We start from the raw sequence: 27,421 nt of genomic DNA on the forward strand, positions 1-27,421 counted from the left end.
TTAGTCTGTAATTATTGGGATTTGGGTTGTATAAGGATGATTAGTCTGTAATTATTGGGATTTGGTTTGTATAAGGTTGATTAGTCTGCAATTATTGGGATTTGGGTTGTATAAGGATGATTAGTCTGTAATTACTGGGATTTGGTTTGTATAAGGATGATTAGTCTGTAATTATTAGGATTTGGGTTGTATAAGGATGATTAGTCTGTAATTATTGGGATTTGGTTTGTATAAGGATGATTAGTCTGTAATTATTGGGATTTGGGTTGTATAACGATGATTAGTCTGTAATTATTGGGATTTGGGTTGTATAAGCATGATTAGTCTGTAATTATTGGGATTTCGGTTGCATAAAGATGATTAGTCTGTAATTATTGGGATTTGGGTTGTATAAGGATGATTAGTCTATAATTATTGGGATTTGGGTTGTATAAGGATGATTAGTCTGTAATTATTGGGATTTGGGTTGTATAAGGATGATTAGTCTGTAATTATTGGGATTTGGTTTGTATAAGGATGATTAGTCTGTAATTATTAGGATTTGGGTTGTATAAGGATTAGTCTGTAATTATTGGGATTTAGTTTGTATAAGGGTGATTAGTCTGTAATTATTAGGATTTGGGTTGTATAAGGATGATTAGTCTGTAATTATTGGGATTTGGGTTGCATAAAGATGATTAGTCTGTAATTATTGGGATTTGGGTTGTATAAGGATGATTAGTCTGTAATTTTTGGGATTTGGGTTGTATAAGGATGATTAGTCTGTAATTATTGGGATTTGGTTTGTATAAGGATGATTAGTCTGTAATTATTGGGATTTGGGTTGCACAAATTCTGCTCTCTGGTATTTCAGCAGCTCTCATTGAACTGGTGTTTTTGATCTTACTGACAGCAGACATGATCATTTTGGATATAGCATCAGGCTGGATTGTAATGCAGAGAGGAGTATAGGGGTTCACTTTATGGCCTGAAATTTACTCCAAAACTGTATGTTAGTATGTTAGCTACATATATATGGTGACTTGTTTCTCCCACTTCATTACTCAGATGTTATAGCTGAAAGCCTTGTTAGTGTTACCCATCCTGGTGGTTTGTTTCATTTGATTATTTAATGATAGCTTTAAGGATGGAGATTACTTATAGCTTAGTTGCATTTGGCTGGGTAAAGTATAAAGGTCTTCTACAATGTTTTATTCTGGTGTAATAAATTGTTGATTTTGTAACTCTACCATTGGACAATTTTACATTTATATATATGCCTTTCTTGAATGAATGTATCAATGCGGTCATATAAAGCATTCTATAAAACTTTTAACTATTCAGCAAATGTTGTGAAGAAGAACTAACATATATTCTCAGTTAACTGGCAATGTTATTATTATTATTCAGGGCACCATAGCTATTGCTTAAAAAGTCCTTAAAACTGATATTATTTTATTATCTTTGACTGGGTGTATAAGAATGGCATTGTGGCAGTGTAGTCAGTGCTAATAGGAGGTGAAGTGACATTTACCTTAGAGCATCTGGCAAGGACATTTGTCAGGATGACATCCAGTATGTTTCTACTCCTTTCTTGTGTTTTTATCATCTGTGTGGGAATGTTGCGGATTGTTATAGATCCCACAAGACCTGGGGTTGTAACTTGGTTCAGTATAATTTCAGCTATTTCATCTTACTTAGTCTGAAATATTGACTTTGTTTCAAAAGAAGTACTACTGGTTTCAATATAGTTTCAAGTTTAAAACTAGGAACCAGTTCAAGCACAAAAAAACTAAGAAAACATTTACCCTAACCAAGGCCCCCACAACATCTCCCCTACTCCTACCAACTCTACTCAAACACACCTGCAAGTACTAACCCTTAATCTCAAACAACTCTCCTTTTACTCCATCAACATCCAGAGCATATTCAACAAGACAACCAAATTTCACTCTTGGATATCTCAATTCTCCCTTAACTTCATCTCTCTGTCTGAAACCTGGCTAAAACCGCATAATACAGACAATGAATTCCTCCCCCCTGGCTACAGCATTTTACGCCTTGATAGTACTCACAAAAAAGACAGAGGCACTACCATTATGTACCCTGACCTCCTAACCTCATCGCCTCTAACCAACCCTCCTCTCCCTTTTCACCCAGCAGAATGTATCATTGCTAATTGTAGGCTCAATAACCACAAGATCATAACTATAGCTGCCATCTACAGACCACCCGGGGACAACATATCTTTACGAGAACAGATCCTTCACTAGGTCACCAACACTATTTTTAATGAAACTATCATACTAGGTGATGTTAATATTAACTGGCTTACCCTCTGCTCCAACTCCTCTTCTACCAGCCTACACCTGTATAGCTATACTCAGCTTATCTCCTCTACCACTTTTCTTCATAAGCCCAAAAAACTCCAGCTCCATCCTGGACTGCATTCTTGTCTCCCATCCTAACCTCTATCACAGCCCCGAATCCCTGCCAGACACTATCAGCGATCAGTCTCCAATATGCATCCAAAGATTCTCCCCCCACCAAACTAGACCCCATAAATACAAAGAATGCTGTAACTTAACCAACTTCAACCCCGATACTTTCAATAACTCTCTCTCTCTACTACTGACTGGTCCTTCCTCTCTAACCTGTCTCTTGACGATGCTGTTGACCAATTTAACTCCATCTTCTTAAACACTCAACTCCCTAGCCCCCACCAGAACTGAGACAAATATCGCTGCTCTCCCTGGCTCACCAAGATAACCCGGTCTCTCATCCAAAACAGAGATTCTGCATGGAAACTCTGGCAAAAAAACAAATCTCTCATACACTACCAAAAATATAGGGAACTCTGCAACCTGGCCAAAAAACACATATACACTGATAAAAGAAACTTCTACCACACCCCCTAACCATAGAATCTAGAAATCCCAAAAAATTCTGGCATACTGTCAACCTAATTCTCCACCCTGGAAACCCCTCCATACCTAATCCCAGCCCTAATTACTCACCCCAAAAAACTGCTTCTATCTTCAATACTTACTTTATCAATACCATTTGCAAACTTATACCTACTTCCAACCCTACCAATCCCTCACCTTCCTGCACACACCCAAGACAAAACTCCCCTTTCTCACTAAGTCCCATCGCCACTAGCTACATTAAAAAGCTTCTTTACAAACTTAAACCATGCTCCCTATCAGCTGACAACTTACATTCACTCTTCCTAAAGACAGCTGCCAACTCCACAGCATACCCAGTATCCAACCTCATTAACCATTCAGTCAATGGATACTGGCTATGCAGTGGAGTTGGCAGCTGCCAACTCCACTGCATACCCAATATCCATCTTTATTAACCATTCAATCTGTGAATCCATTGTCCCAACTCTCTGGAAAAAGATCCACACCATACCGATCCACAAGGGTGGAAACTCTGTAGAACTCTCTAATTATCGCCCAATTGCCATACTCTCCCCTCTCTCCAAAATTCTTGAGCATTTCTTGCATAAACAAATCCTGTCCCATCTCACTTAAGGAAAACCTCGTCACCTCTACTCAGCATGGTTTCTGCCCCCGTCATAGCACCGCTACCACTCTCATCTCTTTTACTAACTCCATCTCCCTAACCAAAGACAATAATAAACTAGTATCCTACCTCTTCTTAGATCTCTCCAAAGCCTTTGACACTGTCTCTTACTCCATCCTCCTCTCCAAATGTTCTCAACTAAACCTCTCCCTTGCATCTCTCACCTGATTTAACAGCTACCTCGCAGACAGACAGACAGCAGTATATGAAATGGCTCTCTGCTCTATCTCCCTTTCTCTCCATAAAAATGGGTGTCCCAAAAGGCTCAATTCTAGGCCCCCTTCTTTTTAATATTTTTACACACCAGCTCCACACATCCTGTCCTCAGTTTTCCCTCATACAGGATGTGGAAGACTACATTATTATCACCATTGCTGACAACTCTTCTGACCTACTCACCCTAACTAAACCTCTTTTAATCTCACTGAAACGTGGCTTACTATAAACCAACTAATAGTACACCCTAAAAAGACAAAACTCTTCCTATTCCTACCCAAATTCCTCTACCACCTTAAATCTTCTTTCACCATCTCTTTCCTAAACAACACCACTATCTCACCTGAACCCCACACAAAGCTCCTTGGAGTGATCATTGACAACCAACTGAAATTTGACCTCCATGTTCATCACTGTATTAAGAAAACCCACCAAGAGCTTGGCCTACTTTACAGAAGCAAAAGATTCCTTACCCCCCAACTGCAGAATTTCACTTACCTAGGCTTGTCTTCTCCCTAATCTCTTCTACTGCTCCCAAATCCTTACTAACATATAGTCCTCTCTACTATCCAAACTTGAAACCACATACAACAAAGTAACCAGATTTACAGCCAACCTGCCTCCTAAATCACACCACGGTTTTGCTGTCCAATCACTCAGCTGGTTAGAGTTTCATAACCAACTCTTATTTACTCAACTTGTCTTCATCCACACTATCCTTAACAAGCACTTCTCCTGTTCTAGCATATCCTCTCTTGTCTCCCTGTATAACCCACCACACTCCCTTAGAAGCTTAGACCAATATCTCCTACAAATTCATAAACCTAAAAATCATTTGGACAAAAACTCTACAGCTACCATCCTGCTCTATCATGGAATAAACTTCCCATGGCCCACAGAAGTATTACCCATGCTCATGAATTCAAGACATCTCTCAGAAATTACCTATTCACTACCTGGAGATGTCACTGCAATTGTTCCACCTGAAATCCTCCCTCCCCTCTTTTCCTCCTTTCTTATTCTCCCTCCCTCACTTTTCCCTCCTACTTCCTCCTGTCCCACTATTCCACTATCTATTCAATCTTCCTGTATATTTCTACAATAACCAATTCCTCTACACTTCTTAGCCAGCTTGCTCCTTCCTACTTCCCCTACACTTACTACTTTACTTCTTATTGGAACTGCATCATTTTCCAAGATCTCTGACAGGCACTGCAATTGGTCATCTGCCTGACCTTTTTGTACATACTCTGTATTGTTTTCTTTTCAATTTACTTCTACATCTGTTATTTTTTTTACTTGTATAATTTGCACTATGGATTTATTTTATTACTTACATAATTTGTACTGTGAACTTTTTGTATTTGTATAATTTGTACTGTGGAGCTTTTCTCCCTGGGCCTCTGTGGAAAAAGAACGCAGGCTCAGTCTGACTATTCCAGTCAACAAATGTCAAATAAATAAATAATCAACATAAAAACACCCAGTGAAATAGTATCACACTCAATTCAACACCAACAAAACTGCATTAACTTAACGCTTTCATCCAGAATATATGGACTTCATCAGGGTTAATAACAATAGAAACATATGTCTATTTAAATATACAGTATAACCTATTGAAAACAACTCCTCATGAATAATTAATTATTAATCTCAAGTCTAATTAAAAAAAAAACTTCTTTACAATACAAAACACCTTCTAAATGACTGCACAAATATACAATAAATAAAACAAAATCATATCATACTTGTAATATAATGCTTGTCCTAACAACACTTAAACTAGAATTGATTCCATTGATTCTCACAACCTAAGTGGCAAAAATTACACATTTGTTGTTAATAAATATTAAGACAAGAGTAAAAAAATACATAACTTTTAATTAAAACCTGTATTACAAAATGTTTACTTTTAATTTCAACATATTCAAAATTGAAACACTATCATTGAGACCTGGAGGTAATAGCATTCAATCTCAACTGCCAAATCAGTTCCTTGTATTCTAATAACTAAGTTAATGCAATTTTGTTGTTGTTGAATTAAAGGAGTGTGATACTATTCCATTGGCTATATTTATGCTTTCTTAGCTTTTTCTGTGCTTGAACTGTTTTTTTTTTTTTTGCGTTCAGTATTCACATCTTGGAGGGATGGCTTTGCCTACTTTGTTTCTGGTTGTTACACAGGATGTAAGGCGAGCTTACAATTTTATTACAACAGCTCACGAAATATGCTATACCTCCTGAGTTTGATATGAGGGATATTATGGCTGGCCAGGGTGTTGAAGCTTTAGGACAGGATATGAACTCTGGTACATGAGGAAGAGGTCCGTTCTACAGATAACCATCTGTTTCACGGGAGATCAATCATTCTACAATGAGCAACCAGGTGAATGGTGAGTTTAATTTTGACAATTGGCTTTGCCACCACCCGTTTTCCTTTGAAATGCGAAATGTTAGCACCAATACTAATCTTTGGTTGCAGCTGGCAGACTGAATCCAAATTAGCTAAATTTAGGAGTTTACAGTTAGAGAACTCCTATTTTTTGGAATGCGTAAAAGTTAAATGAGTACCAAAGGGATTGAGGGTATGGAAATTTCCCAGTGGTACTACTGCCAGTTCTCAACTTTTTAATGAACTGGTGGAACTTTTTGATTAGACTGGCTTTAGGATTATAGAGTTTTTGATCAATAAAAATGATTGTAAGCTTGAGCTACTAAACAATGACATTAAAGCCCTCAGTACTTCTATTGACAAAGATTTGCTTTTTCCCTCATACAAAACTGAATATCATGCTATTTTTTTTCTAAAGTGGACAAATAGGTGGAAGCCAAGTGAATGCATAAATTAAAGACATTGGAGAAAGAGATAAGCAAGAATATGAAGGTGGGAAGGCATACCCTAGACCCCCTTCTATTAAACCTAGTAGTAGTAATGATTGTGCTCATCCAGCTGAGGATAATGGTATCTCTGTGAGGGAGGATAAGCTGCCTCAAGATGAATTTCAGCCATTTTTTTGGACAGCCCTCAGATTTGTCAGTTGGAGAGGATAGCAAATTAAAGGACTTCCAATTACCCTGCTCCCAGTGGGGGACATTACAAAGGCCGGCCATCGAATTACCAGTGACAGGGCAGGGCGATGACCAACAAACATTAACTGAATGTTCTTATGGGTGTTGTGGTCAGTTTTGTTTAGAGGTAGATGATTCCTTTAAATTCTTTAATTTATCTAACATTGAAATGTCTGTGGATGCACTGAATGATTTAAAAAAAGGGGTTTAATTTTATTCCTGGTTTTAAGTTAGATATTGTGAAAGCTTTAGTCTAACTGAAAGTGTTTATTAGGAGTTTACATTTGAGAATATTCTTCTCAGATAAACTCCAAATTTCTTTTTCCTGTTCTTTAAAGTTAAGAATAGAAATTTATGGAATATGAAACCGGACATGGGGGGGGGGGTGATTGTTGTTATGGATTCCATGCATTATTTGAGTAAAATGTTTCAACGTCTCTCTGATGAGTCAACGAATAAGACAGTTTAGAGGCATGAAATTACTATAGCCTGCAACAAGACTGATTTTTATCTTAATGATTTGTTTTTCCAGGGCATCCTGGACCCTGAAGGCATTCAATTTTTGAAGGCATCTAAGCCTGTTGTCCTGTTCTTATTTGGCATTCCAAAAATTCACTAATGTCAGCATGACCCTCATTTGAGGCCAATAGTGGTGGCCAGTAAATCTAAAACTGAGCCCTTGGCTAAGTTTATTGATGTAAAATGCAAGGGTTTGTTAGCGGCTCAGCCAGAGATTTTTGAGGAACTCCTGGCATTTGTTAGAGAATTTAAGTACATTTGAATATGATGAAGCTATACTATTTATCACAGTTGATATTGTGAATTTATTTTTAGCAAGTCCCCATTTGACTGGGATGGATTGGTCTGGAACCTTTTTAAGTGTCCAGAACACCCTCTCCAATAATGAAATCTGGTTGATTGAAACCAGTTTTGAAGAACAATTATATATTCTTCAAGGGTGATTTTCCACCAAACCTTTGGCGTGGCAATGGGGGTGGCTTGTGCCTTGGTTTATGCTAATGTGGTGCTGGCAGTTTGGTAAGAGTTATATGTTTTTACAGCTGAATTTTCTTCCCATATGTATGCCTATTACAGATTCCTTGATGACATACTAATTTTGAGAAAGAGGTCTGTTGAGCAATGGGAACATTTTCTTATTAAATGAGAGGACTCTACAAACTTTTTGAGATTCACTAGTCAGTTGGCAAAGGATTCATTTTTTGGATGTCACAATAGAGGAGGATAGGACCACTAAAAGATTAATTTCTGCCATATTTCATAAGAAGATATTTTCTAACTCCTATTTGCACTATTTGTCACCCTCATCACCAGATGAGGGGAATAGTGATAGGCCAGATGGTGCATCTTTCTAGACTGACCACTGATGATAGGGTTTTTGATGATGAATCACATTTTTTGTGCTCCTTATTTTTTAGATAGAGGTTACCCGAGGGGCTTAATATACAGTATTAAGGATGAAATTTTGAAGCAGTAGCCTATTAGATTTGCCCCCATTCTTAAAAGAAGATGTATTGGTGAGAACACAGCTCAGGTAGTACCCACTGTTAAACAAGGTAATGGCATCTTGGTACAGAACAGATGCACCTATACCTCTACAAGTGGGTTCTTCATTATTCCATTTAGGAGTAACATTAACAGATATGTCAAGTCTGTTAAAAGGAATTCATAGGATCATAGGCGGTTACTAGGCTATTGGTCCTGAGGGCCTTATAAGCCTAGCCAAGAGTTTAGCTCATGTTTAGACAAGTCAGCACCCAGAGCCCCTGTCCAGCAGGGACACACGTGGAATCCCAGGAGTGTATTGTCTGTTTCCCATCCAGTTTGCACTCAAAAAGGGATAATGAGGTGCTCTGCTTGATGTGGAGAAGGAGTCTATTCTACAGACTGGGGAATCTCTGGGACACAAATCTGTCCCGGCAACAAGTCCTACTGATATCACAGACCAGGTTGAGGTTGCACATATGGGTTGCTCGAGTGGAGCTTGACTTGCAGATATGCAGCAGTCCCATCAAGGCGGGGACTGAGATTGCTTTGTATGCCAGACAGAGGTCACCTCTGAGGAGTCTGTATGAAAGTGAGTAGAGGGACAGGACTTTTAGCCTATCTGTGTAGGGTAGGTGTTTGAGGCTGTGGATTCTCCTGGTGAGGAACCTCTGTGGTCTCTCCAACTTCTGCATGTGCTTTGCAAGGTACATGCCGAAGGGGGCATTGTACTCAATAATTGGCCTTATAAGGGAAGAATACAGGGATCTTATGGCTCTTTGTCCCTGGATGAGATACCCTTACTTATGAGGTAGGCCATGTAGGAAGCTTTCCATGCAACGGAAGCAATGTGGTGGTCAAAAGTCAAGTTGCTATCAACCTGGGTGTCCAAATCCTTCACTACTGATTCTGTACTTAGGACATTGTTATTAATGTGATATCACTTGGGGAGTTGATGACTGCACCCAGCTTGCAGTCATCTGCAAACTTGGTCAGCCATAACCCACTGGTTTTGGCCTGCACCTCAGAGAAGTATATCCCAAATAATAGAGGCCCCAAGACTGATCCCTGGGGTACACTGCTCGTTATGGGTCTACTGCTTGAGGTGGCTTCCCCTATTTTGATTAGGTGGTTTCTATCAGTGAGAAAGTTTGCTACCCATCTGGATTGATGCCTAGTTGAGAGATTTCATCTACTATGCCCGAGTGGGGAATACTGTCGAAGGTTTTTTGCCAGGTCAAGGTAGGTGGTATGCACCATCTTCCCCTCATCCATGGTTTTGGTGACTGTCTCAAAGAAGTCGACCAGATTTAACAGACATGACCTGCCCTTAACAAAGCCAAACAGTGTGGGGGTTGAGTGTTTGGAGGTTGCCAATGAATTACCAATAAGGATGACATCCATATATTCCAGATGAAAGCACTACGTTAATGCAATTTTGTTGCTGAATTAGAGAAGTGTGATACTAGTCCACTGGGCATTTTTATGTTTCCATAGTTTTAAGTCTAAATATTTCAAAAAGGCTATTTCTATAGTGAAAGATAATCCCAATGATACAGAAATAGAAATGTGGACAATGTAGCAGGTTCTGTAATGGGCAGTTGGCACTCTATCTGTCACACTAGCTGTTTATCACAACTAATTGACTGCGCAACTTTCTTAAGAATTACCTGCTGAAGAGTTAAACAGTTATTTTTTTTCTGTGTGTGGGACATGCCAACCTGCACGCTCATGTTGGGGGTTTTAACTCCCACACCACTTTACTTAAATATATGAGCTCTACTTTTGGACAACTGTGGGGAAAGCAATAATACCTTGCAGCATACCTCTCAACCTTTTAGTGCAAGAGATCTTGACAAAGGACAGATTTTAAATATGGATCTTATCAACTTAGAAAGGTGTTAAAATAACAGGATTTGTTAGTATGCATTTTTGAAGGATATGAAGTCAGAAACTCAAATGTATGTCATTACTTAGTGACTTCAATCCAGAGTGATTTGCCAGAAAACCACACATTTTATGAGGAACAGACCAAAAATTTGAGGCAAAAATCTGGACATTCTGTGAAAATGTGGACAGTTGAGAGGTATGTCTTGCAAAGTCTAAAATAGTAGCTACAGGAAATGAGATTTTGCTGTCCCATTCAGACAATGGGAGTTATGGCTGGAGAAAAACAACAGCAAGAAAACAGAATCAAGTAATATGGTAATATATTATAGACTGACCACAGGAAGGGCAGCCACTTCAATATTTTGATAGCATGTGTTAGGTCTCTCAGCTATGGATTGAAAAAACAAAGTACACTTTAGAGTTCTCTAGCTATTTGTTTCACTTCTGCATTTTCTCTGGCATACCAAATTGACTCTTGGAGTCTTTCTTTTAGTATGCGGTCTTAGGTGCTTCACAGATGTGCATTACAAGTTTTCTTACTCCACCTATAACTTACGGAACCCTAACACTCCCAGCTCTGTTAATTTTTGTTGGTTATGGATTTAGCCAGGAGTACAAAGTTTTGGATATGAATGTGTGATGTGTTTTATTTTTACATTAAACATTACTTTTTTTAATGAGAATAACTAGGATCATACCATATATAATTTAAGGGGACCCATGCATAGGATAAAGCATTTAAGAGCTACCTCTGTCCATTGCAGTGGGGGGGGGGGGGCATTCCTGGGATAAATTTACTATTCCATATCTATAGATCCAAGTTGTACTTGAATATGGACAGGGATGAGCTTTGATTTATGTGGATGAGGAGTCTGTTCCACAACAGTAGTATCCTCTGTGAGATATACGTGACTCTCCAAACCATTCTGTTGATGTTGGGTTTAGTTCCTTACACTGAGAATTTCTGATGGAGTTTGACTTGGTGATGTGCAATATTGGGTCACAGGATGCCTTGTATGCCAGACACAAGTCACCTGTTATCCATATGTAGGATACGGAGTACAGTGACAGGGCTTTGAGTCAGTCCATGTAGGACTGTTGGTTAGGCTTTGTATTCTTTTAGTAAGGTATCTCTGCATCTCTTCTTTTGATACAGAAGTAAATGCAAATTAATTTGGACTATACGGGACAAATTAATACAAAGATATTACAATGATACTACTGTAATGAATATTAAAAAGATGGTTGTCATAAAGCACTTAATTCAGACTGAGGAAAAAAATCATAACATGTATGACACTTTGGCTGCTGTAGGTACAGATTCAGTGAAGCTAAACAAAAACACACTAATTAATTACTCTCTACCATGAGAAATACTTAGTATAAAGTAGAGGTATCTAGAAGAGGTAGACATAAATCCAGAGAAAATCTGAGTACTTGTTACAGCAGACAGAGTAATATCCAAGAATTATGATTGTGTTACCATACTGACAAGGAAATAGCAGCCCAGTTAATACAGAGTTTTATCTCACTGTAGTTAAGAAGAATAGAATTTAAAGAAACTGAGCCGAGACTTCACAGTTTATTGGATGGCACAAAAGTCTTAGAAGTGTCTGAATTACCTTTTCAAGGAAATTATATCAAAAATCACTTTATCCATGCAAACTGCATTTTAGTAATTCCAGAATACCTCAAATCTGAAAGTTGCTAACTGTGAAAGATGATAACCAGACCCTCCTCAGTATGAGTGCCTAGTGAGAAGTAAACAGCATGCTTTCTGTGAAAAGATAAATAATTTTGCTAAATTATATAACAGTACTAAGAATTTACAAAAGAAAAATATTTTTTTCCATGTGAAGCAGCTGTCATCACAGCAGTATTTTAAGGTGCATAATCTAGAAAATGAATACATAATGACATTGTAGCTAGTGAATATTCTGAAACTTGGTTTACTATTGAAACCTTGAAACTGCTTCTGTCAATCGGCCTCAGTGTCAAACCAATATCTTGAAAATTTCAACAGCGAACAAGCAGGAAACTTGAAACTGAATACATCAACCCCCATAGTTCGATGTATTTGACATAGCAGGAGGTGACATCAGTCCCCCAAGATATGTACCGTAATGTACCGTGATACTCTAGAGTCAACGGTACATCACTTTTACTGTTTTGCAGGGGGCAAGCCCTCTGCACCCCCCCATGTGGGGTGTGCAGCCCCCCCCACACCCCCTGCAAATTATATATACCAACTCTGAGATCGCACTACAGTGAGGAAATGGGCTAATTCTCTGTTCCTCACTGAACCACGATTTCCACTCAAAATTCCAAATTCAAATACTCGAACTACACTACCCATGCGATGTAGTGTAGTCGATGTATTTTGGTTTTCAAAACTGCCTCTTGGAAAACTGCAAGTTGACATTGTCACTCTCGATCGACTGCAGTTCGCAAATCTAATTGTAAACCCTGAAACTTATATCTCCGCAGTGAAAAAAAAGTCTAAGTCTGTGATAACTGTTTAACTTCAGATTTTCCAGTTTCATTTTTGACTGATTTGGGATGCTGTGGTTAATAGCTGAACGTACTTTTGAAGTTTTGCTATAAAAGCCTTTTTGTATGCTAAAAAATTATAACAGTTTCTATTCCACTGTGCGGGACCATGACAAGTGAACTTTTTTCAAGTTTACCTACTGATACAGCACATGTCTATGTCATAACAAACACTGGCATATTATATATGACTTATAATACAGCTGGAACTATTTCTCAAAGTGCTAAATATGTGTTGCAGAGATGAGTTTTGTGAGAGGTTGAGGCCCTACCTATGGATGATTTAACACAGTACAGGATTCCATTCGTTACATTACCACTATTTTGGCATTTCTCCTGGTTGCAGGCTTCCACCCAGCCCAGTTGTTTGTACTGTGTGGGGGCTTCTCTGCTCCCAGGGTAACTACTTTGACTGTTGGATCGAAGCCTTACTATGTGCGGATTGCCTTCAACATGAGAACAAAGACCTGCCTTCCCTGTCCATAACCACCATTTCTAGAAATCGCTTATTGCCTATCTCTCATGATTTTTCCCCAGCTACACTTGCTGCTAAATCATCTTTTTACCTACCTAAGATTGATACATGTAAATATTTATATTTTTATTTGTTTACATTTTTGACTGTGTTAGCTCAACTGGGAAGAGCCTATTTTAAGAGGGAGATCTAGGGACAAGGCTCCCAAACATAAGCATCATGCATACATATTAGTAGATGCAAACAACTTTAGGACAATGAGTGTAGATGTAAACAATGTTAGTAAAATGAGCAGTAAACTGATGTAAGAATATAACTCGATCTTTGTCACAGTAGCGCATATAGTATTCAATTTGGCCATCAGTGCCAGAATGCGTGATCATCTGCCTGCTTTTTTCTATCTGCCTTTGCTAATAAGTTGCATTTAACAAAGCACAGTTCACCTGCTGAGAAGTCCAATCCTTTAATATAAAATACAATTGATGAGCGCTTTCGTCTGCATAAAACAAACTTCATCAGATAAGTTGCATTTAAACCACTGTCATATCCATCTACTTCTTCTTAAGTAGAAATAGTGCTTTATTATAGCTTATTTAGTTTCTGTACATTTTAACAATTATATTTATTGCTGGTTAACTGTTTTCTTGCATTTTATGTAACTTGGAGACGTTTTTATGTACTGTCAATGGTGCTTTGGTAGAAAAAGCACATACACGAAGTTGAATAAAGTAAGGTTAAAAGCAAAGTAGGTTATTTTGTTAACACAAATCAAATATCATGAAGGAGTTAATATAATCAGACAGAATGATAACATCATACTTATTTCAGAGATATATACGTAAGATATATGTGTTGTTATCCACTTTGAGAAAAACCCGGTTCCCATGAATTACCACATTGATGGTAGTCCACTGAACGCAGAAGGTGTTATAAGAGATCTGGGAACACAGGTTGACAGCAACCTCTCTTTTGATGACCACATTGCCACTGTGGTCAGAAATTCTTTCTGTGTGGCACATTTCATTACTAAGGTTTTGCATCCAGGAAGAAAGAGGTCATTGTCTCCCTCTACTCTTCCCTCATTAGGCCAATCATCAAGTACAATGCCCCATTTGGCATATACCTCACTAGACACCTGCAACAACTGTAGAGGCCACAAATGTACCTCACAAAGAGGATCCTAGGCCTTAAACACTTGTCGTATATGGACAGACTCAAAAAACTCCAACTATTCTCTGTCTAACATCACCTACTTAGAGGCAATCTCTGCTTGACTTACAAAGTCATGTCTGACCCAGCTCTGTTAGAAATGCTACATCTAAATAATCCCAATCCCTTCACATCACATGCTCCAGAGACCTCAACCTCATTACCATAATCAACAGAACGTACTGGAGGGAAAGGTTCATAACCCAGAGACTGCCCATGCTATGGAATAGACTTCCCATACATGTCAAGCAGAACACCTCGCTGACCCTCTTCAAGAGAAATCTTGATGAGTGGATGGGAAATAGAAAATCCACCCCGGGGATAATTCCAGTGGCTCTACTCGACAGTGGCACTAGGAACTAAGGTCGGGTGCCACGATGCCAGGGTAATCCTACGGCTAGGCTTGTAAAGGCCCCAGGGCCATTAGCCTAGTACACACCTATGAACCTAAGAAAGAGAGAGATTTATTTTATTTAGAAAGGCAGGCAATACTGAGAACTATGGTGCAGGCACAGGCAGAGAGGGAGAGTAAAAATTGTGAGGCACAATGGTAGATGACAACTGTATGTTACAGGAGTGCCGTTTCACTGTTACTTGCATGTGCGTGTCACTGTATACCAATTTATTTCAGTATAATGGTGATTGTTGTTATAGGATGAGGTGGCATTAGTGACCTGGGATAACAATGCCAAATTAGCTATGAGCAAATAACTATCCGTTAGACCATCAGTTAAAGAAAATAGGATGTGAGATTTGTAATATGTATTTATGTGTAGTGGCCAGACTGATAATTGTAGAAGACTGTAATATATATAAAAAGTGAGATGATGGAGTGGGGAAATGCTGGTGAACATAGGGGAGAAAACAGAAGTGTTGCATGTAGAAAAGTGTCAGTAACATTACCTATAAGGGCCAGGGGTGCTTCATATAAGAGTGTTTTCTATGGTTAACATCTATAGGTACAGCATACAATGAAGAAGTTTAATAAAAGGATATGAATAATTGTTCCATAGCCTGCACCTGCAAGTAATAAAGCAAGAAATACAGAGATTAGGTAACTCTGCAATTGTGTGGGAAGGTGATTGTAGGACTAGAAGAGTGCAGTAGGTGGCCTTGCATAATTTGTGATAAATAATAGATCTGCTGTGTTGTAAGATAGTGTTATGCAGATGTGAAAGCAAAATACATTGTGAGCTGTCACCAGTTCTGAAATTTGACTTTTGCATACTGATCAATAACTAGAGGAACTTATTTGTCTTGCAAGTTAAAAATGAAGCTAATTCAGGACAAGGACTCTTGTGAATAAGTTCATGGGTGAAGGATAGACGGGATGGCCAAACTTCATCCTGTAAAAATCGTTTACTCAAAGTTCTTTGGTGGAAAACAATGGAGGGGAGTCCGGCTGTGGAATTTAGACATCTCTTGTCAGTGGTTGTCAGTTCTGTGTTGATCTATTTATTATAGTTTCTTATAGCCATGGCTCTATGGCATGCTGTGGAGCAGTTTTGATAGGACAAGGGCATTTGTTGAAGAGTTTTAACAGTTGGTAGTAGTTATGCATTGCAATGTAGATAGCCCTCAGATTTTTCATTCACTTCTTTCATTATTAGACCTAGATGGTCCATGAAATTGCTCTTGGTATTAATTGTTGTGCTGAGGTATTTGTAGTACTGTATAATGATTATTTTGGCCCCGGTGAATCCACAATACTGTATTTTGGGTCTATGCCAATTTATCTAAGGTTCATTCCCATGAACCTTTGTTCATCGAACCATATACAGCAAATGTTCACTTTCTTGAATGTTCAGTTCAACGAATTACTTTCCAAGGGGAAAGTAATAATTTGCCCAGCATTCAGACTGTCACAAAAAGCTGCGCTCCCCACACCCCCCTAACTATATATACCAACTCCAAGATCACACTACAGTGGGGAAAAGGACAAATTTCTGAGGTTAGGTAACTCATTACTTTCCCTGGGAAAGTCATTCGTTGAACTGAATGTTTGCAGAAGTGAATGTTCGCTGTATATGGTTCGATGAATGAAGGTTTGTGGAAATGAACCTTCAATAAAGTAATATAGACCCAGTATTTGTATAGAGTGTCAAGAGTTTCTTTGAACTGGTTACCAGATACTATGATCTTTGCTGTGTTTCCATTAATAAGTAGTCTGTTATGCAGCAATTATTTACTTGGAGTGCTGAAGCCATTCTTTATTTTTTCCATTAATTTTTTTTTTTTATGTTTTCTGCACTGTGAAGTCATCTGCATTCAGTAGGAGGTGAAATCCACTTGTACAATGCTGTTCATTAGTGGCTAAGACTGTGAAAAGCAAAGCATTCAGAATAGGACACAGAACAGGTCCATGAAGTCCCTAGGCTTTGTTTTGTAGTTTGCTGACTGGGTGTTTTGCAATGCCAAACATTGGACACGGTTTGCAAGATAACTGTTAAACCAGCTAGATATGGATTAGTTACAGATGGGCTGTGTTAATCATGACTGAAGTAGTAGCTGGTCTTTAATGTTAAAAACTTTGGAGGAATTAAAAAAAAGATGTCTGTTGCTTGTTAGCCATTATTTCCTTTGTTGGTTGATTAATTTCAGAGCAGTGTGGCCAGGCCTGAAAGCATGCTGTTTGCCTGTCAGACACTTGGTTTTAATGTGGTTGTTTGTGAGTTGCAGATGAGCATCTTTATCCAAGACTTTAGACAGGGGGCATGATATGCTAATGAGTCTATAGTTCCCATCTTTGTGAGACATGCTTCCTTTGACAAGAGCGATAATGTCAACATTCATCTAAACAACTGTTAATTAGTAAGGCCACAGGTGAGATGTTATAGGATGCATGTTTTCTAATGTAGCAGGGGGTGGGTTATCAGTTAGCAAAGAGCATGATTCTCGATTTTAAGTAAAAGGCATTTGATTAGACTGCCTGGTATCAGACTGAAAGAGAAATTTGTGGTGATGGGGTGAAACTGGCTGACAGCTGTGGTAGGGACAACCTGAATATTTTGTCAATTGTTAGCAATGAAGTAAAACTAAGTAGGAGACTTGTTGTGTCCGTAGGTGATTTCAATTTCAGTGGATCATCTTTAGTGCTAAAACTTTTGCCTATAAAGTTGTTAACATATTTCTTTAATCCATTTGGGATGCTGAGATTTTTAAATTGAAGGGTTAAGAAGAACTCCTTTTTGGTTTATCTTATAAAGGACTTCCATTTGTTGTACACATATCTATAGATATTTAGCACATGTATGTCACCTAAAACTTTGTAAGTTCTCTAGACAACTTGTCTGGCAGCCACATTTGCTGTTTTTATCTTGTTACTTATGAAGGATATTCTATTGTGGTTCCTTATTACGTGATCAATACCCGAGGTTATTGTACACCTAAAGGTCGATCACAAAATGTTGAAGTCTGAAAATTGCGAATGGCCGTTTCCACACAGGGAAACGAGTCATTTGGCCGTTACGTGGATTTTGTTCTTTCTCTGCTGTAGAGCGATCTCGGAATTAGTACAGTTAGTTGGGGGGGGGGCAAGGGGGCACATCCCCCCCCCACATCAAGGGGGGAGTGTTGGGGGTGAAGCCCCCACTTTATTTCTGTTTATAACTTTTTTTTATTTAGCCAACAGCATTGTTTCCCTGTGTGGAAATGGCAGTTTTCGATATTAAGGGTTTGATGATCGACCTTTAGGTGCTCGATAACCTAAGGCTTCAGTCATGTAATATAGACCCTTCTATTGCTCTTGAGTGCAATAACAGCAGCATACAAGTCAGGTAGGGTCATTAAGATTTTGCAGAGGTAGTTGAGCATTGACTGTATGTCAGGTAGACAATTTATCTGTTCTCATTCCCTTGTACTATGTTTGCTCCAAGGTCTTCCAATGGAATAGTCTTCCAGTAGGGAAGATTTTCTAATAGTATAGGTCGGCTGATGTTTGCTTTGTTGGCTAGGGTGTCAGTATGGCCACAAAATAGACCAATCACTTTGTTATCATCCAGCCTAGGATATTTGGGGTACCAGAATTATTATTATTGCTGTTCTAGGATCAGAAATCAGTTTAGTAATTTCTCGGGCTAAGTTTTTTGCTAATCACATTATTATAGAAGTTAGTCTGCAACTGGAAGCTGAAATATTCAAGCAATCAAAGTTCCATCGTTCGCAATGCCTAGGACTGAAGCCACAGTCATTAGGACTACTTGGCAGAAAAAAAAATACTTTATCAGTATGTCTGGAACTCCCCCTTCCCCTTCCTATCATGCATCACTCATCTCATTTGCCTATTTCAAGAATAGGCATAGAAAAAGGGTCCCTAACTATCAGATTGTTTTAGTAGTTATCTTTTAGCAAAAACCCAGTACATTGTTTTGTGCAAATACAATATTTTTCCTTGGTTCTCTCTTAATTCTATTTGCATGAATTAAAATTACAAAGTCTTTCCTGTCAGAAGATTTTGCCTTATTTTTGTGGAGCTTTTGTTGTTTGGACCAAGACCATCTGCCTTATGACATTTAAACCACCACCAAAATATTCAGTATTTTCCATCCTGCCAGCGCATTGTTTGCTGTAAAAGAATAAAAGAAATCCAGTGAGACTTTAGGCTTTTTATCTTATAGTAAATCATAAAAAACTTGCTGTAGTTTCTGTCCTTCCTGAAAAGAAGCTTAAATCCATACACTATTAAAAAAAAGTTTTCTTCCTTTTGTTTCACTTGTAGTAACTATGAAGGAATCTGTAGAAACAAGTGCTCACAGACTTCTTGGACTAAACATTGTTGTTAAAGATTTTGTAAAATGAGTTAAACAGTAATGTTTGTAAAATCCATTCATTCAGAAGATTCTGGTGCTGAGTCTCTTACTGTTAATTACAGACCATACACACCCTGATCCCTTAGCTCTGAACGGTTACAATATGAAAAACTGGTTGAAGCAATATTAAAGTACAAGAAGGAAGGTCAAAAGCTGTTCCTCCTCCCCCCTTTGTCTTCAAGCACTGATGGAGTAATTATTCTGCCTGGCAGGTTAATTTTTTTCTATGCTAATGCCCCCTGCACCAATATCATTATATGCAGCCCCTGTTTTAGCTTAGTCTACACCAAGCCTTCAGTTGCTGAAATCAGTGGCTGGAATGTCATTGCTGGCATTGTTTCTTCTGGGCCTGACCTTTCAGACATTGTTGGTATTGGTAGAGCTGATGCCTGAAAATACAGTGCGGGTTCAAGTGCCTGTAGTCTCAGCACCACTCTTCCCAGCATCACATGTATGGATGTCTGCTATAATGGCATGGAGACCAGTGTTGGCATTTCCAGCATCCAGCTCCTGTGCCCAGCATTATACAGTTATTCTGATCTTCTATAATTCTTCACTACTTCCTCTGGCATAACAATCTATTTTTTTTGCTGCAAACCCTTCTTTATGGTGTGCATTAACCCATTACAGATATTCTTTTTTCAAGAAGTTTTACAATGGCAGGCTCAACCATTATCTGTTCCATAAGGCTCTCTGTTAAAAGAATTGTAGAAACATATGATTTTAAGTCTGCTCTTAGAAAGCCTAGGAAGGCTGCAATGAAAACCAAGCATTTAGAATCACCTTTGGAATCTCCAAAAGAGGACCCAAACAGAAGAAGACGCAAACCCTCCTCTTCTGTTTCTCTCTCAGGAGACCTCCAGTTTGGGAAGCATTTACAATTAAAAGAGTAGAAAGAAGACTGGCCTTTTGAACCTATGTAATCTCTCCAGAGACCACTGCAGGGTGCCTGTTGCTTCACAACACAGTCCTCTTTGTTGGCTGCATCCTTTGCATTCATATTGCATGGATACTGCCAGAACTGCTGGGAGAAACAAGACACATTTGTCTCATTACTTAAAAAAGTGGAATGAGTCTCCTGGCCCCAAAGGAAATGCTGTATTTGGGAAACTCCAAGGCCAGATTTCACAAACTTTATAGAAACACTGTGAAAAGGTTCTACTCCTTAGTGCATGACTGTTTATCCTCTCAAAAAGAGTCAGTGGTGAAGGACAGATTTGGGAAGTGTATAAATATATCTACCATAGTGTTTTAGTGGAGCTTGCATTGCTTTATGTAAATGCTATATTTTCAGAAGGACATGACTAATGAAATCTGCAGCAGGGCTAGCCAACCAGCAGTATAAACCGGGTTTATATCACATCATCGTAGCTCAGAACATCGAAAGGGCAAATGCGCGAATATTCACATAATCAAAGTGCCTGTATTTATGTCACACTACAATGAAGATTGGGAATTTTGCCCTTTCCTCACTTTAGTGCGACCTTGGAGTAGGAATATATATTTAGTGGGGGGGTGTGGGGGGCACAGCCCCCCACAATACAGTATTCGTTTATGTGAATTTTCACACATTTGCACGTTCGATGTTCTGAGTTTCGATTATGTGATATAAACCCGTGTAAACCTTGGCAATAGATGATTACTGCTGTTGAAGTGACACCCCTACCCCATGTACGAAAAGGGGAAAAAGGGGTTGTGGATGGATGGATGGATAGTTGGATGAATGGCTGATGAAAAGTATCATACAATGGAGGAGTTCCTGCATGTCTCCCTGAAAGACAACTTAAAGGTGCAGTCCAGGGGCGGAGCCAAGATAGCCAGCTAAGCACAGCTCTTTTTCTGAGCTCTATAAAATTAATATAATAGACAGGAATTAGATTAATGTATATATACTTAAATTTTATAAACTCTAGTTATTAATAGTATAAACTTTAACTTTACAAACTTTGAAGTATTTATTCCAAACAATTCCTGTCCGAGATTAAACTTGAAGGAAAATGTATAGCTCCAAGTCTTCACAATATGATGCTGCACTGAGGAAAGAACTACAGCTGGTGTCTTCCACTGTACAGTCACTATCACTGAAGATAGATGACTTCCAACAAAAGCTAGACAATTTAAGTGAGAATAGTTCTAAACAAACTGAAGTTTTAGAGACCTTTTTCAACACCATCAAAATAAAATAATGGACATAGAGAGAGCCATAACCAACATAGATGGAAGATTAAAGGAGGATGAACTGCACACAGACTTTCTTCTCAAACAAAGCACATGGGTAATGAAAAAACTGATGACCTTGAAAATCAGGAGAGAAGATGTAATATTCGAATTTTTGGAATACCAGAGAAAACAGAAGGTGAGAACATGATTTTATTCTTGAATAATTGGATTCTCAAAATTTTAGACTTGCAAGAAGGGCTCTCATTAGGTATAGAAATGGCTCATAGGGCAATTGGTAAGCCAGTGCCCACATCCCCCACAGCAACACTGAGACCTATCGCTGTAAAATTCCTCTCCTACCTTGATAAGGAACTAGTGTTAAAAACAGCTTGGAGGAAAGCCCCATTAAAATGTAACCAACACCCCATCAGATTTGACAATGACTGCTCTGTGAGAATTCTGGAAATGAGAAAGAAATGTTGGCCACTGGTTAAACATCTGAAACAAAACATCAGAGCCCAAATATTGTATCCAGCAAAAATCAAAATGCACCTTTCTTCTAGTACAAGAATCTTTAATAACCTGGACGAAGCTATCTCCTTTATAACAAATAGCAACCTAACGACCATCCCAGAGGATATGGACTTTTCCCTGTCTTCTTTCAAGAGAACATCTGAGAAAAATACATGGAATAATGTCAAAAAGAAGAAATAAAAAACTGAGACTTTAGCTGCCACAACAAATTCATCTCTCAAAGAACCAACTGGTAAATAAATAATCAAATCTTGTTCTTTTTTTGTTGTTGTTTGTTACTTGTTAGTGATTAATGTCTTTTAATTCAAACTTACTACACCATTATAGTAATTAATGCTGTTTAAATATAATTTAACAAGCAGAGCAAATAGTTAACTTATAGCAATAATATTAAGGAATTGCTTAAAAAAGTTTAGTCTTATTTAATATTGAAATATGTTATAGCCAGAAAGAAAACAAAAACAAAACTGAGCTGATTTCAAAATAAGGCACTATTAGTAAATCTAATATGTGCAGCTGCTTCTTTAAGTGAGTTGGGGGAGGGCTCCATGCTGCATTACATGTATAAATCTTTATTAAAATACAAATGCAGCTTGTTTAACCAACTACATAATATAAAGTGCCACAATAATTTAATTACATTAGATAATCTGTTTTTGTCATTTATTTAACCTTAAATGCTCAGTTTAATGTCTTATCAATGTTACAGTATCTGTTACACTCTACAACTGGCAAACATCCATTAGTATATATGGCACCTTATGTTTTAGCTTTATTTTTTTCCTTGTTTACCTCTCTGAGACATTTTTTACTCAAAGACTGTTGTTTAAATTCGAGGTGAGGCTTTTTCTTACCTCAAAATGACCCTCAATCTGTTTTTACACTGCCTTATCATTGTCATTCCTAAGGGTTCTGGAAGCTGTTGGTCCGTTCTACTATGTTGGACCCTACAGGAAGTATAGGGAACAGTATTGGAGATGCACCCTTATCTTCAAACTTCCTAAGTAAAGCTGAAAACACTCAGAGTACTGTATGTAAGTAAGTTTGATTCTTTTATTTACATAAAAAGTTACTGTTTTCAAGCTGATATTTAGAAACTGGAAAATAACAGTTAATATGATTACTAATTTAAATTAAAGCTGGCAGAAACAAGTATAAGCCTGAATAAGTCCAGGCTTAGAAACATAAATTTCAGCAGCTTTGAAACATAAATATATACACAATTTAAAGTCTCAAGTAGTGTTTCCTGATTATTTAAAACTTGAAGACAGCAAATTTTGCAAGTTTGTGAGAACATTTTGTTATAACTGTACCCTCAAGGTTCAGTGCCAAGAAGTTCTATTCGACTGAAGACAAGTACAGAGTATCTGTACAGCAGAACCTGGTTAACAGCTTTTTCATATTGCTGCATAAGACTAGAGGGTCTATATGGGTGTCATCTAATAACATTTTTGACTAGAAGGTTTTATAGCTCTGCTAATTGTAGACATTAAGACAGTTACATTAAAAAGAAAATCCCATGCTTCATTATTATGGGGACAAGAACATGTGTGATATGGTCCTGGATGCCACTGTCAAACTGTACTTCTCACAATCTTTTGCTGACAGCTCTTAGGGTGAATAAGCACACAGTTAAATGTGATTATGATACTATAGATATTTTTATTATTTTGTTCATTTTACATTTGTTGACTGGGAGTGTCCGACTGAGCACAAGCCCTTTTTCAGTGGAGGCCAAGGGAGAAAAGCTCCTTAAACATGTACAAAGCAATTTATTTAGAATTAGTGGTATTAAGCAGTTTCATGTTGCATACAGTTTATAACAATTTAAAATTTATAACAATTTCAATGATACTATGAACAAAAGGATCATAACAATAAAAGTATAGTAAGTCATATGTTACAGTTAAGTAAATTTGCTGATATAAGGTTCAGTAAACAGAATATAGCAAAAGCTTAGGAAGTTAATTAGAAAGTTTATTAGTCTGGGTTCAGTGAACAGAGTAAAGCTAAAGATTAGGTGGTTACAAAAAGCATAGGATGTATGTTATTCAAGCTAAGTATTAAGAGTTAGTTAGACAGTACTATAGAGGTGGGTAGTTATCAGCGAGGGTGCGTACAATAGTAGGCCCAATGATTTTTAAAGTAGTCTTTGGTGGCTAACATAAATTCTTTGGGATGAGTCAGGTTCCTAATTTCTAGTGAGAGTATGTTCCATGCAATAAAGGGGTGATAGCTATATAAGTTGCACCCTGTCTTGGACTTAGGTTTGTAGATATTTAATAAGTCTTGTGTTACACTTTGAAGAAGTCTGGTGGGGGAATAGTGGGAGATGAGGGGGGGTTAAACTAGGACAGAAGCCAGGCTGATATAGAATGGAGTGTATCATTTGGAGTTGAGATTGTAGGAACAAGTGAGGTAGTTCAAGCCAGTTCAGTTATTTTAGAGAGACACAGTGGTGAGATTTATATGTTTGTTGAGCTGCAAATCTAGTTATCTTGTGATAGGTTGATTCTAATTTGCTAAGTAGGGAGGAGTTAAGATTTCTGAATATTTGGGAGCAGTAAGTTAAATAGGGTAGGAGGCAAGAGAGATCCTAGTTTCGGTGGTGAGGAATTTATTATTCCTGTACAGGAGTCCTAGCTTTTGATGTTTTTGTTTTGATACAGTTGTTAATATGAAGATCGAATTTTAGTTGGTTATCAATGGCAATGCCAAGGAGTTTTGTGCTAGTTTCAACTTCTATAGGAGTGTTGTTGAGGGACCTAATGGAGAAGGATAGTTTAATGTGGTTTGTGGATTTAGGTAAAAAGAGTAGAAATGTTGTTTTCTTAGGGATGAGGATGAGCTGATTATTAGTGAGCCACAACTCTACTTAGTTGAAAGATGTCTGGGTATTTACTAGAAGTTCTGAGGGGGAATTAGAGATAGTGCTGACTGTAGAGTCATCTGCGTATTGGACAATGTTAGAATGGGGCAAGAGGAGTGAAGTGAGTTGGTAAATATATTAAAAAGTAAAGGTCCAAGAATGGATCTTTGGTGGGCACCTGCTCTTACAGAAAAGGGGGTAGAAAGTGTAGAGTCCCATCTCACAGACTGCTACCTATCAGAGAGATAGCTAGAGAATCATGTAACTGTATCAGGGGAGAAGTTTATGTCTGCAAGTTGTTAAGTAGAAGACAGTGTGAGATGGTGTCAAAAGCCTTTGACAGATCAAGGAATAGGCAAGATATGAGTTTATGATTGTCTTTGGCAAAGGTTATGGTGTTAAGAAAGGATAGTAGAGCTGTGGTTGTACTATGTTTGGGACAGAAGCCATGCTGTGTTGGAGTGAGCAGATTTTCCTGTGTGAGATAATGTATAACTCATCTGTGTATACATTTCTCAAGGACTTTAGAGAAAGGGGAGAAGATAGCAAGAGGTCTGAAGTTGGAGATTTCAGTGGAGTTACCTCCTTTATGAATAGGAAGAGTGTACAACTGTTTCCAGATAGATGGCACTTTAGACTCAAAGATGGAATAATTTATTAGGCTAGATACTGGTATAGCAAGGGAGTATGCAGCAATTTGGAGAACATAGGAAGTTATGTTATCTGCAGAAACAGAGAGGTTTGAGTTTTGAGAGTAGAGTTTTGATATAGTTAGTGGGAACAGGTTTGAGAGAGAAGGAGTTGACTGCGTTAATGGTTGAGAGAGGTAAAGTGTGGTTAGAAGTATTGTTGTTTGAGAGATTGGGGATAAAATGTTTGGAAACTGATTCAATAAAATAGGTGTTGAAAGTATTGGCAGCTTCATCAGGTGACTTGGGACATGGATTAGGTGAAGTTGGGTTGCCTGGATGTAGTATCTGGTTTATGACATTCCAGAATTTTTTTGGGTCAGATTTTAGTGTTTTGGGGGAATTATAATAGAAATCTCTTTTGTCTTTGTTGATGAGTTTTTTGTTTGATTTCTAAGTTCTTTGTGCTTTTGCAAGTCATCTGGTAGTTTGGATTGTATCCATATAGCTGCACTAAGACAGTGTCCAGTCCAGTCGGCAGATTTTGGCTATATAGAAGCTTTTATAATACTAAGAATCTTGAGCAAGAGCAACTTCTATGAATCATCTGTCTTTTATGAGGTGAATAAAAAGTGTAAACAACTAGATTTAACATAGATTAAAATACATGAGTTGACTTCTGGTGGTAAACTTAAAAACTGCAAGCATTGTTACATCAGTGCAACCTAGTTAATGATAAGGGTCCTTTTCTTAATGAACATATAACTTGCTTCTCTATTACAAAGTTTGTTGGAATTTCTCGATTATATGTAAAATATCTAAAGTGGCTACATACCAATTGAGATTGTTTAGAAAACAAGCGCAAGTTAAGAAGACCTTGCAGAAGTAAAAGAAATAATAAATAGATGCAAGATGAATGGTTAAAATATAACACATAATAAATTATCTGCATCTGAACTGAAGATGGAATAGAGTGTGATGTAAAGACGTTTATTTTAATAATACAGGAAATGTAATAATCATCACTAACCTTTAATTAACCATGCTTAATAGCGATATGACGCTGCATTATTGCCATTATAAGAATATCCTATATGAAGTTTTATTTTTGCAGTGTTAGTGAACAGTCAGCATTAAGCACATTTTAATTAAGTCACCTCACTTTCCCTTTATTGATTTGGTCATTCACTACTTCTTGTTACAAATAATATAGATAACAATGTATTCAGACTTTTAATCCTATAAAAATAAATGCAGTCCAATATTATCTATTCATCTTAACAAAATGTACTTTAATATATTTCACTGAGATAACTGTGAAGCCCCTTAATGTTAACCTAAGAGGAATCTTTGGGAGTTTTTACTCTTTCATCCAGCTTTTATTTGATTAGAACAATATAGATGAACAAAAGATTAGAGTGCATGTTTAACTATGCTCAAGTAATCATTTATGCTTTTTATATACATATTACACTGTCCCAAAGATTTTTACACAAGTTGCTGGTTAATTAACATGTTTTTAACTACAAAATGAGAGAGTTTAAGTTTGACTGATATATACTCTAGCTACATATAAATATCTCCATCTCGGATACCTTTGTGGAACTTACCCTTTTGGTTTGCAGTTTTACATATAAATATCTGTGTCAGGCTACAGGCTCCTTTGATGTTCATTACTGTTGTTCACGATACTTTTTAATATATGTGCATCAGTGCATCTTCAATAATTTTGAAATATATATATATAAAAAAATATATATAAAAGGGGAGTCCAACTTCCTTTTTACCTGTTCATTCTTGGATAATGTAATTAAAATATTAATTTTTATTGACTCTAGCTATTAGATAAATATTTTGTGCTTGTTTTAAACTCATTTGATCTCATATAGCAATTTATGTCAAAGATAAGAAAGTACAGTTGTGTACCTACCAT

Source organism: Protopterus annectens, chromosome 9.part0 (assembly GCF_019279795.1).
Source record: "Protopterus annectens isolate FY-2018-M chromosome 9.part0, PAN1.0, whole genome shotgun sequence".
Lineage (NCBI taxonomy): Eukaryota > Metazoa > Chordata > Ceratodontiformes > Protopteridae > Protopterus > Protopterus annectens.